The sequence below is a fragment of the Mus caroli genome, chromosome 14 (genome assembly GCF_900094665.2).
Source record: "Mus caroli chromosome 14, CAROLI_EIJ_v1.1, whole genome shotgun sequence".
Taxonomy (NCBI): domain Eukaryota; kingdom Metazoa; phylum Chordata; class Mammalia; order Rodentia; family Muridae; genus Mus; species Mus caroli.
Genome location: NC_034583.1, coordinates 25,501,048 through 25,513,953, shown reverse-complemented (window position 1 = coordinate 25,513,953; position 12,906 = coordinate 25,501,048). Strand labels below are relative to the sequence as shown.

The 12,906-nt window shown below is 44.9% G+C and overlaps 1 protein-coding gene across 3 annotated transcripts in view; it reads left to right on the top strand.

Moving 5' to 3' along the window:
• Positions 1–9,165: 9,165 nt before the first annotated feature.
• Wdfy4 (WDFY family member 4) overlaps positions 9,166–12,906 on the top strand; it is a 218,847-nt gene continuing 215,106 nt past the window's right edge. For all 3 annotated transcript variants that reach the window (XM_029469142.1, XM_029469139.1, XM_029469141.1), the window contains exon 1: positions 9,166–9,285. The gene's annotated coding sequence lies outside the window, so the exon portion shown is untranslated. The remainder of the gene's footprint in view (positions 9,286–12,906) is intronic.

The window sequence follows — 12,906 nt, the reverse complement described above, 5'->3', positions numbered from 1 at the left end:
CTTCTTCTTCTTCTTCTTCTTCTTCTTCTTCTTCTCCTTCCCCCCCCTCCTCCTCCTCCTCCTTCATGTCTGGAAGTAAAAATCAGTTTTCAGTGTGTGAACTGACAGCCACACCCACCACATTTAGAACAAGGATTCCCACCCTCCACAGCTTCTCCAGAAGTGGGAGAGCCCAGACAGTTATAGTGAAATTGCCCACAAATTTCCCTCAAAACCTGAAGTGAACCTGTGCTGAGGTCTGAGAATTCAAATTTGCTTCTTGGGCTGGTGTCTTGGTGGCCCGGGCAGAAAGCAGAAGTGGTGGCTTTGTTTCTCTGTCCGATTTTCATACTTAAGAACTGGGCTCAGGGAGACTATTGCCCAGCATCTCCTGGTGGGGTCTGCCATCAATGGCCATATGGTCATGAGGCATTTGAAGCCATGCTCTGTGGGGGACTGGTGAGTGTGTAGTGAGAAGAATTATGACTGCCTAGCATTCCTCTTGGCCTGTGTATCCTTATTCACAGCTACAATGTCATTTTCAACAGTCTAAGAGGCAGAGAGAGCTAAGGGCAGCCAGCCCTTTAAGGGTTGGTGGTCCTGGGGAGTTGGCTTGCCCCAATCTCCCAGTCTCAGCTTACCAGTCCTCTGGGGCAGTCCTGTAACCCATGGGTTATGCTGGCTCTGGGGAAAAAGAGGAAGGATATTTCTGTTTATTTCCTTCTGCTTTCTTAGGTGATGTAGTGGAAAGGTCAGATGAACCTCTGAGAAAGTGGTATTCAGTCAGTGCTGAACATTTAGCACTCAAAAACATTTTTTTGGTAGTAAGAGACAGCACAGCCATGTGTCTGCATTTGTAGGTTCATACGCTTCATTCAGTATCTTCAGGTAAAAAGTATCCAGATACCCTTGTACCTGTACTGAGCACAAATGTATGGTTTTCTTGTCGTTCGTCTAGAGGAGAGGCCACAGAGGGGCAACTCGTGTGGTGTTTACGTTGCCTTAGGTATGAAAGTCATCTAGAGGAGATCTAAAATATCTGAGGCAGTGAGTCTAGTTCTATGCAAACATTTTACAGATGGGACTGGGAAACCTGCATATTTTGATGAAGACTGGTGCTTCCAGATCTAACTACCATGGAAGCCATGGAACAAATTTGTCTGTCTGTGTATGTAAAACAGCTACGTTTACCATAAGCTTACTGATATCGCTGGGAATGTAGCTGGGTGTAGAAGAAATAAAAATAAATTGAGATAGATGTACAAATACAAAGGATACACAGCAGTTCTCTTCCATCAGTGAAGCATGCAAAATCTTATCTATAAATCCCGCACAGATGATTGACTCCAATGCTTTTATTTATTGACTCCAATGCTTTTATTTATTTTTTTGCCAAGCTCTTGGTCTCAGTCAAACTGTGATCTCAATTTAACCGTGACTTGACAGACAGGTTCATCCCGATCTACACTGCGTTATCAGTATATTTTTTGTCGCGAAATCTGACCTACAGTGAACTGGCAGAGGTTTACCAGTTGTGAAATGGAGGCCGAGTTCACCTCCAGCTCTTCATGGACTAGTTTCCACCCACTTGCCTGTGACATAAGTGACACAAGGCACTTTGCTGACTTGGATAACCGTTTTCAAATGCTGGAGATTATTCCCACAGTTTTCTGTGGTTTTTCCCTCTGTAGAGTTTGTCAATACAGAACAATTATGTTTAACCTATTTTATTAGCATTTCCTCTACCTCCCCCCCTTGCCCCAGGCTTGGGAATTACTGTGAAAGAGAAGGTGGAATGCTTTTAAGAGTCACAGGTGTTTGTTTTTTGGACACAGCAGGACATTTGCATATATGAACTGAGACAGCATGCATAAGACCTGGACCAGCTCAAGCCAGACAAAATTTCAGCATGGAGAGGAAAGGTGAGTACCAAGCCCCATGCCTGGCCAAGGAACTTTTGGTAACTGATAGCTACTGGGAATCTGAGGTTCAGTTTTATGTTTAAAGGGTGAGGCTCTGGTGGGTTGGATACCCTTCAGCAAAGACCACCCATCCAATAGTACTTGGGCAGTAAAAACTTGGCATGACTTGTTAAAAAAAATGACAACAGTTTTGTGGGTTGGGAATGGGGATGAATCTGGGAAAGGTCAGGGAGGAATGAGCATAATCAAACACACTGTATACGATTCTCAAAGAAGTGATCAAAAATGAGAGGAGAAACAAACAATAAGCAGAAAACATTTTCCATACATTAAAAAAAAGTCTAGTGACCTAAATAATAAGCCAAGCCTTTGTTTGTAGCTTTTCCTAATTCTTATGGTATACATTCTTCCTCCATGGCCAATTTTAAGCTACTAGTGGGCATCTCTGCATGCAGACCCGGGAAGATGCTCGGCGGCCATCTCGGTGGCTTGTGTTGAATGGGTGAACCTAACTGATTTAGGTCACAGAAATGTGTAATAAAATAATCAGTTCATATTACCTTTGTTTTAATCTATATTATTTAATTACAAGTTCCTATAATTTAAACTATTACCAGCACAGAAATTGGGTCAATTATACAGAATTAAATTCCATGGAGATGAACTAGAAAGATGGCTCACCTTTAAGAGCACTTGCTGTTCTTCCAGAGAATCCACAGTTCAATTCCCAGCACCCATGTGGCAGCTCACAAATGTTTGTAACTCTAGGTTCAGGGCAGATGATGCCCTCTTTTGGCCTCTTGAAATACTGCACAAACATGGTACACATACATACATACAATACACTCATACACTAAAAAAAAAAAGACAACATGCAGAACAGGTAGGAGAGTTTTAGTTCACATAAATTATTTTAACAATGGTGATATAAACACAACTAGCAAAATGAGACTTCAGCGAGAAGAGGGGTTGGGGTAGCTATGCTGAAGTCCTTGCTCTCTGTAGAGCAAATATTGCCTTAACTGGATACCCACAGAGGTGAACACAAGTGCTTACATTCATGAATAAACTTACTGAATGGACATATAGAATATAACCAACAAGTCTTAAAGCCAGTTTTAGTGAAGTGAAATGCAATATTACAAATCACACAGAAGCCAGCGAAAGAAAGAAGACCGTGCAGGCCTGATGATTTTCATGTTCATTTGTCTCCCCTGTCCCCGACTCTCTTCCGTCTCCCCCCACTCCTTCCCAGGGCTGTGCCTGGCCTACGGCCACGTACTTAGGAAGAAGTGTGCTTTCACTGAGCTACATGCCAGGCCAGTTTCCTTGATTTTTATGTTCAAAGGTGATGCCTAACACGAATTAACCCTGGAGAAGAATTAGTTACGGCTCTCAATGCAACCAGCACATGGCCAGCGACCGTTTGTCCAAGTGAGAGATGGTCCCAGGCGAAAGGCAAAGTCATTTCTCAGGTTCTTACAAACGGACTTTTCTTTGCCACATGTAGGAATAATTTCACAAAGAAACCCCATCAAGCCACGCTTAGTATTTAAAGAACAGCTTTTCCTTCCCTCCTGGATCCTGTCTGCTCTGCACTCATCCCGTCTACAGGGTCCTTAGCTTTACACCACATGCACCATCATTCGGAATGACCCTCCCTTGGCCCTCCGCCTACCCCTGACAGCCAGGAGGGGGTGGGATTGGTTACACCAGATGCCTGTCAACATCACAGGTGGGTTGGGATTGGTTACACCAGATGCCTGTCAACATTACAGATCTATGCACAGGGTGCAGAACACCGCCTTAGGCCACATGGTTTGTCCTTATTTTTAATCTCTGCTACTCCAGATTTAGAGGTGTGAGATAGATGCTCAGAGTCCTGCAGTTTAGTGGCTTCAACTGGGCAGTTTTCCGTTCTCTGCCGTGAAGGGTTTGAGGAAGTTAAACTAGTATTGGCTAGTATACTGTGCCTCCCGCCCCACACTCCTTCTAAGTAGAAAGGCCACAGAAGTAGATACTATCATGGCAAGAGAGTCAGGTTGGATATACAAAGATAGGCCTCAAATATTTCCTCTCATCTGTGAAAGCTAGAAACATACCAAAGGAAGAGAGAGAGAGAGAGAGAGAGAGAGAGAGAGAGAGAGAGAGAGAGAGGATCCAGCAGGGAAGAGTAAGGGGATAAGGGGTGGTTGGGAGAGGGAAAGGAGAATATAGGAGAGCTTTAGGCAAGGTGGAGACCATCAAAAGGAGGACTGTGTGTGGCTGGAACTGTCACCTGCTTAACCCACTGATACACACAATTAATACACATTAATAATTATAATGCAAAACAAAAGAAAATATAGCCAGCAGGAAACATCTGGTCCTGTCCCACAGTTCCTTCACTCAGGTAAGGGAACTGACCAGCCCTATTTCTTTTCCTGACATTCAGTGAGAGGGCCTGAAACAAGGCTGGCAAAGCCGCCGAAATGCACTCTAGAGAAAGTCTCTGCAGTGCCCACAGTAGGTCCCTTGTGACAAGGGGTCCAGGACACTGCTAGTTTCTAGTACTTAATTTCATGGAAACAGAATCTGTGTGACTCCATGACGGGGTTTTCCCATCTCAGAGGAAGAAACAGCCGCAGTGCAGTTAAATGTGCAGGCCTTGGTGGGAGTATGGATCCCTATCCCGGAAGCTGGTGCGTGCCTGTGTCAGCTTCCGTCTCTCCAGCTCCAGGCTTCCTGTCACCCTCTTCAGCACAGGCGCAGTACATCCGATAGGAGCTGGTGCTGCTGAGCTCTTCTGGCAAGATCTTTGGGGGTAGGTGCAATGGGGAGCCATGGCCGTGGAGTCAGCCACAGGTGCAGTGCTGCAGCTTCCGTTCCGAACAGAAACCCCGGGGCAGAGGGTTGTGCCAAGCAGAGATCCAGGCATGACCTCTATCCTTGCAACAGCTGTTCCTGGGCAGGAGATAGCCCATTTCATCTATCTTCACAGTCTCCAGGGAGATTCCATCTGAGAGAGGCATTCAACCTCAGTCAAACTCACACATCCAAGAACAGAAACAATCTCGTTCTTTCTGCTCCACCACCCAAGATGTGCTACCCCCAGGAGGGTTGCTGACCCCACAGGGGGCTCTGTTGCAGTTAACCCCAGCCTCCAGACCTTGGCCGTTGGGTCCTTCTGCAAAAAAGCACGTTAACATATGGTGTCATGCAGGGTCTGTGAGGAGGAAGCCAGCAACTGGTCCTGTAGGTTGCAGGATGAGAAACGCCCATGAGTCCGGTGCCCCCTCCCCCGCCCCCGTTTCATGGAACTTGGGGCTGGGTGTTCTGGTCTGCGTAGTGCAGCTGGGTTTCCCTAGCCTCAGGGGATCTCTCACAGGGTGGAGCTGAACTACACAGCTTACAACCTCCATCCCTGGCCAGATTTCAGGGCCACACTTTTTTTTTTTTCTTTTTTAAAAATTAGATCAGGTATTTGCATATCCAAAGGAAGCTGTGGGAGTAAGTATAGTTTTTAGTCTGCTGCCGTTCCAGGCTCTTGGGGACCATACAAATGCATCAGCATCCATCTCTTCATCGGAAGAAAGAACTATAGGGTGAGGCTGGGAATTGAACTCAGGTCCTCAGGTTTGCACGGCAAGCACTCTTGCCCACTGATCCATCTCCCTAGACTCATTTTTAAATCTAAAATATTATGAATATTTACATACACACGTCTTATCTCCATGATCTTGACAAGTTGCTCCATGTGTATAGTCCAAACTGCTATGAAGCTAGGAGTTAGAAACTTTCATCTCTTCAGAAAGTTTCATTAAAGCTTTCTCTAGTCAATACCTCTTACTAGGGCGAGCACTGTTTCACCCTTTGAGAATTGTGTTTGAAAAGTGCTTTTTGTGTATTTTTAAAAATATTCACAGTGTCTGTGAGATTCATTCATTTTGCAAGTGGATCATTATTGTAATCTTTTTATTGCTAAGCTGACATTTTGAATGTATTTACCATTAGCTGTTTACCCGTTGCCTCCTGATGGCCATTTAGGTTGCTTCAGTGTTTTAGCAAAAATGTTAAAACCATTATGCATGTGCATGCATTATCTTCTCCAGAATCGAGTTCCTGGGTCATTTGGCACTTTTATATTTGACTTCTAAAGTTACGTATTTTTATTATTTGAGAATTCCATGCATACACACAGATCCACCCATCTGTTTACCTTGTGAGGAGCTGCTGGGGCATTTACAAAAGCCAGTGTCCACACATTCTTACCATCAGTGCAGGCAAGCAGGGGAGGCCCAGACTGGTTTGAATTTACTGGTGGTTTGAATTTACACCTCTCTGCTAACTAACAATGTTGAACACTTTCTTGTCATTTGTGAACTTGGGGGTAAAGAAGTGTATATTCAAGATTTTCACTTGTTTTTTGATGAGTTGTTTATGTTCACTCAATTAGTGTGTGTGTGTGTGTGTGTGTGTGTGTGTGTGCATGTTTAGGCATGTATGTACCATGGTACACAAGTAATGGCCAGTGGACAACTTTTGGGAGTCAATCTCTCTTTCCATCCTGGGTTCTACCTCAGAGCCACCTTGCGGCCCAAGTTGTTTGTCTTTTGATTGTCACTTTGTTGGGACACAGTCTCTTCCTTCTCCTCCTCTTCCTTCTCTTCTTCCTCCTCCTCTTCCCACTGCCCCCCTATTCTTCCTCCCCTCCCCTTCTTCTTCCTCTCTTCTCCATCCTCTTCTTCTTTTTATGAAGGGCTTGGAACCCTTGAGTCTATGCATGCTAGGTCAGTTCTCTTCCACTGAACCACACCTCTCCCTGGAGCTCTGTATGTTCACTTCCTTGATCGGATTACATGTGTCTTCTTCCCTAATAGTGTCTCCTCTTAGAGGAAAACTTGGATTTGGATGGAGCCAGATGCACTGGTTCCTCTCTTCCAGCTGATATTTCTGTTTCCTTCTAGGAGCACTATGGCCTTGGTTTTATAGTTGTGACCAAAGCCAAGATAAACACTTTCAAAGTTCCAATATGATTATTCAAAGAAACATACAAAGATCTTGATGTTCATCTGGACACAGGAAATTTGAATTTTCAGCAAAACCAGCAAAAAAAATCCTTAATATGCCAAATTTCAAAATATTATTACAAAGTCACAGTAGCTGACATAAAACAGACACGAAACATCTACCACAATAACACAACAGAGAGCTCAGAGTAAGGCCAGGCAGATTACGTGGTCTCTGAAAGAGGTGCCTTGAAGCCACACAGACCACATTTCTAGCAGTGCCACATGATCAGCGAGACAATATAAAGGCATTCAAAAATAAAACAAAGCTCCAGCTGTCTCCCCCCACTTCCCAACAAGAAAACCCATTCATCCAGAACACATTGTTCATGGTGCTACAGTTCCAGCGTGTGTGAAGGATGTCCATGAACTTGGCAAAGACAGATGGAATGTTGATGCTGCTGTTAAAGATGGTACTGAGTCTCTGGAGAGAGAAAACTTGAAGTCTTTGCAGTGAAACAACACCAACAAGCCCAGGCTACAGAGAAGAATATATACCCTGACTCCAAAGCTTTAACAACAACACAACAACAACAACAATAATGATCAAAAGCTGTTAGGACTTGTCAGCTGTTAGGACAGTGGACATTTTTAATCTTATTTCCTATTCCTTACATGATTACATAATGTGCAAAATTAACATACTTTATTTCGGAAATCGGCTGAAGTTACAGATGTGCTCTGCCACGCCCAATGTTTTCATGGATGCTGGGGACCCAAACTTAGACTCTCATGCTTGTACATAAAGCACTCCACGTTTCCTTCTTGTGTTCCTGCCATTTGTTTTCTTTTCTTTTATCTTTCTTTCTTATTTTTAATAGCAGAGTCTAAGTGCCACCCACGTCCTGTGGGATCATCCGCTGGAGCATGGCCAACCTGCTGAGGACCACACAGCCCAAGATAACTGACTCTCATTCCTCTAGCTGCTGTTGGCTGTCAGTAGCTCAGGGATCATCATGGAAGATAGAGAGCAAAGACTATAAGAGTCAGAGGTCACGGAGGACCAGGTGTCTTTGGACACGACAGGACCTCTGTACTCATTAGCCAACAGCAGCTGTGGCCGCATGCATAAGAGTTGCTCAAGATCAAGCCAGCCAGTGTTCTATCATGGATGGAGGAAAGTCAACTGAGCCTCCATTGTCTTCTGACTTCTGTTGTTTCTGATACAGCATTCGCTTAAGTCGCCATCAAGTTGTTCCCTGTGTTTCTTTTCTTGCCCACTGTTCATTGGGTAACATTATTTTTGATGTTCATGACTTTGACCATGGAGAGCCTAAGTGTGTTTCCCTTTCACATGGCCATGCCCACCTGTGGAAGGAGTCTCTCTGCTCCCCTAGTGGGTGGCTTCTGCACTGGGCCTGAGTTGTTTGCTGAGCCCGAGTATGAAACTTTCCCCATAGGAAAAGCTGGAGTTATGGGAATGTGCATATTGTAAAGGCACAAGGCTGCAGCATCCAATCAGAGATTCCTCTCTGCTCTTATAAGTGCCTGGACCCTGCCCTTTCCCCTACTGACCCACATTGTCCTGTGGGTCATCTGGGCAGAACATCATCTGCGTGAATGAAGTCACCTCATCAGGAGAACACCCCACTTTCTCCTTTGTGTGTTTCTGAGCCTCACACTCCTGCAACCCCTAGCCCTTGGCTTTGTCTCCCCCAGGGCTCCCTGTGCCTGGCTTATCTACAAAGACGTCTCTGACTTTCTCTAAGCTTCTGCTCTAATCTAGTCTTCTCTATCCTGTGGAGACATTAAGAACTCTGCTGGGGTCTTAGAAAGAGCCATTCTTCCATATTGGTATTCCACACACCTGCTCCCATACCTTAACCATTTAGAGAAGGGAAGGCATTTAGATTTAGTTCCTAGGGATTTGAAATTAGGACTGGGGAGCTGAGGGTTAGGATGAGGAGCCACACAGACCTGAGCCTGCTGGGCACACAGCTAGTAAACAGCAGAGGCGGAATTCAGACATGGGCGCCAGGCTGTACTTTCCCTTCTGTTCCTAGGTCCCACCTGGCTCTGCTTGATCACCAAACACACAGTCTCAGGGGAGCTTTTGTGAAACCCACGTTGTCCTGCCAGTCATTGGTGAAGCAGCTCTGTCATTGGCTCCTTGGAGGGAAGGATGGGAAGGGCAGGCATCTGCTGACTTCCCACTTCTGCTTTCTCCAGGAAATGAAGAGAAACCCAGCACAAGTGATTCATAATGAAACACTGTTGTTGATGGCTGCCATGCGAGGCCAGGTCTTGGTCAGTTCCCCTGAGCTGAGCCATTGGAGGCTGGGGATAGAAGCACTCACACCATGTGACATCCGCAGGTTTTGACCGCCCCCCTCCAGGTACGTCTTTCTGCTCTTGGATAAGAGAGATCAGCCAGGTAGGGGCTGTTTGTTGTGGTAGACTGACCTGCTGCCTCCTGCAAAGCCAACTGTGGAGCTCATGTGTGACCATCAGTACTTAGTCTGAATCCGGTGGGGCAGAGAGGAGGAATCATTGGCAGGAAGTGAGCGGTGAAGGAGGTCCTTATGGTCAGTGCCTCTCAGCACCCTTGTCACTTGTGAGCTTTGTTGAGCTGACCAGGCACTAGATCATTCCTTACCCTCTGACCATGGGTTAAGTCCCTTCTTTAGACTCTGCTGAGACGTAGAAGTCTGCCACAGCTGGGGAAAACTAACTCTGGCTTGTGCCACTATCAAGGTATAGAGCGGGACACTGACAAGACGCTCCTCTCATAGCCCTGGTGTAGCTTCTGAAGGGTGGACCACCCACCCTGGCCTTTGGGGCAGCTGGGCAGACCTGGTCTTGCCCTTAGCTGGCCCCACCCTTGCCTGCCCCAGGATCTGGTAAGTAGAAGTCTCTTAAGGTGGCATTTCTTCACCTTTGTTATCACACTCAGCCTTTGAATTCCAATGTTTTTGCATAAACAGCAGCATCTGGGCCACTAAGGATTGATCCTTTTCTCCTTCAAAACCCAGCTTTCAAGAACCTAATCCTTTGTCCCAGTCTTTCCGAAGTGATGACTGGGCATTGTGTACTATCTTTCTAGGGAATATTTCAAGTATAATTGTCTCCATTTCTATCCACTTACGTTCAATGAACTGGTAAAGGAACAAGTAACAGATGGGGCCTGTGGTGCCGGTGCAGTGACATAAAGTGTGTTGGAGGAATGTGCAGGATGGACAGGGAGGGCGCACATCTGCTGAGAGGACACTGAAGGAGCCCAGGCCTGCACTGTGGTTTCTGAGAATTGCTCTTAAAAGCCTTCAGGAAGGCTTGGAGGTCAGTGTGGTGCCTTGCAGTGAAGGGTGTCCTGGGGACTAGCCAGAGAGTTGGGTGTGGGCTCAAGTGTGGGAAAAATTCTCCTGTCTCTACATCCTTGGTGTCTGGTCTGACCTCCTATGGACCTAAAAGAGTTTTTCTTTTTATTAAATTTAAAAAAACCTTATTTTATTATCTTGTGTGTATAGTTGTTTAGCCTGAATGACCAACCCTCTGTCCCAGCTTTGGGGTTATTGTTTCCTTGTTTTTATTTCTGATTCCTCCACTGTCTCTAAATTGTTTAATACATGTCTGGTAGTTTGAATGAGAGTGCCCTCCTTAGGCTCATATATTTTCATACTTGGTCTCTAATTGGTGGAAATGTTTGGGAAGTGTGAGGAGGCGTGGCCTTGTTGGAAAGGGTGAGTTACTGGGGGTGGGATTTGAGGTTTCAAAAGTCCTCTCCCTTTGTTTCTAGTGAGGGCCTCTCTCTTTGCCTCTTGGATGTGATTTTTAGACTCTCAGCTGTTCCTGCCACTGTTCCTTTGCTCTGGCATCATGGATTCTAATCCTCTGAACCTGTAAGCATCAAATTAAATGCTTTCTTTTATAAGTTGTCTTGGTCATGGTGTTTTATCACAGCAATGGAAAGGTAACCCAAACTATATATGGCTTTATTTTATACTTTTTTGAACTTAGCCTGAAGTTAGGCACAAACACACACACACACACGCACACACACGAGTATACTGTATGCATGAGTGTGTGCATATGTATGCAGGTACACATACCTGTGCATGCACATGTAGAGGGCAGACTTTGATATCAGATGCCTTACTCTACTGTTCTACATCTTTATCTTTGAGACATGGTCTCTGAATGCCCCTTTGGAAAGATTGGTTGATCAGTAAGCCCAGGGAATCTGCCTCTCTTTGCCTCCCAGATCCAGAGATGTAGATCTGTGCTGCTCTGCTAGCCTTTATGTGGGAGCTAGGGAAACAGGACTCAGGTCAGCATGTTTACCCAGCGAGCAATTTTACCCTCTGCACCATCTCTCCAGCCTGAATTAAACATTATTGAAGACTTGCTTAATTGCCTCAAAGCTATGTTTTTGAAATTTGTTTGTATTGCTGGAAACCCCTTTAATTTGTTAATATCTAATTCTGTGCAGCATTTATTACATGGACATAGTTTTCTGAGAGCCTGCTGATAGGCACGTGGGACATTTTTAGTTGTTTTTGTCCTATTACAAACAGTGATTCTATGATTCTTCTTTTACGTCATCCTAGCATATATGTAACAATTTCTCTGAAGAGTGTATCCTGGAAATAGAATTGGGTCACAGGCAAACTTATCGTCAGCTTTAGTGTGTGCTCTGAAGATTGGTTCCAAGACACTTGTCTGCAGATGTTCAAGTCCAATCTACAAACTGGTACAGTATATGGATATTACCTACATATAACCCCCCACCCACACGAATAGCTGAACCCACAGGGGTGGAGCCTCAGATCCACCATGCGGATCATTTTACTGAAGCATCGGCAGCAACAGGGCTGCTTCTGTTCCACAGTTTCCACCAACATTTGACAGGAGCAATATTTTTAAATGCACGTTAGCCTTTCATTTTTTAGTCCTTTATCCAGCTGGAAATTATTTTTCACCTGTTCAGTATGGGTTAAATATGTTTTTTTAAAAAATTGTTTTTGAACTTTACTTTTTTGAGATTTTGTATATGAACACTATATATCACTCACACATTTCCTCCAAATCCCATCTCCCCCTTTCCAAAATCCATGGCCTCTTCTTTGTTTACAATTCTCACATATATGTGTGCACGTGTACATATGCGTGCACACACACAGATAATCAACTCAGTACATTTGATGCTGCTCATATGTACATGTGCCCAGGGCTGATATTGGTGACATCCTATGAAAGAGCTCATGCCTCAAAGAAACTGTTCTCTGTCTCTCAGAGCCATTGACAACCTATAGCTCTTGTAGGGTTGGAACCATGTGCAATTGTCCCTGTCTGTGTTGGCATGTCTACTGGTGTTGCCATTATGCTGGTTCTGTTCAGGCAACCTTACTGTTGATATTCGTGTGTGTGTGTGTGTGTGTGTGTGTGTGTGTGTATGTGTGTGTTTTCCTGATCATGTCTAGGGGACACTGACCAGCACAGGCACCCTGGGCCTCTGGCTCTTACACTCTTCCCACACTCTCTTTTGTGATTTCCTGAGCCTAGGGATTGTATTGTAGATGTATCAGTTGGCATGGGGGCACTTCATAGTCCCTTATTCTCTGCATTTTGACCAGTGGTAGATTTCTGTAATGGTATCTGCTGCAAAAAGCAGCTCCTTGATGAGGAGCGAGAGCTGCTCTTATCTGTGGGCGTAAACATAAGTGTTTAGAATATAATTAGAAATCATATTGCCTTAAGAAGCAATAGCAGCTTAGCTGTCTTTTTCTTTATATAAATTCCAGATGAGCATCTCTGCAGAGTTACAGCACTGTCTTAGATGAACTTCTATGTGGTGTTGCAGTGCTGTCCTAGATGAACTTCTATGTGGTGCTGCAGTGCTATCCTAGATGAGCATCTCTGCAGTGTTGCAGTGCTGTCCTAGATGAGCATCTCTGCAGTGCTGCAGTGCTGTCCTAGATGAGCATCTCTGCAGTGCTGCAGTGCTGTCCTAGATGAGCATC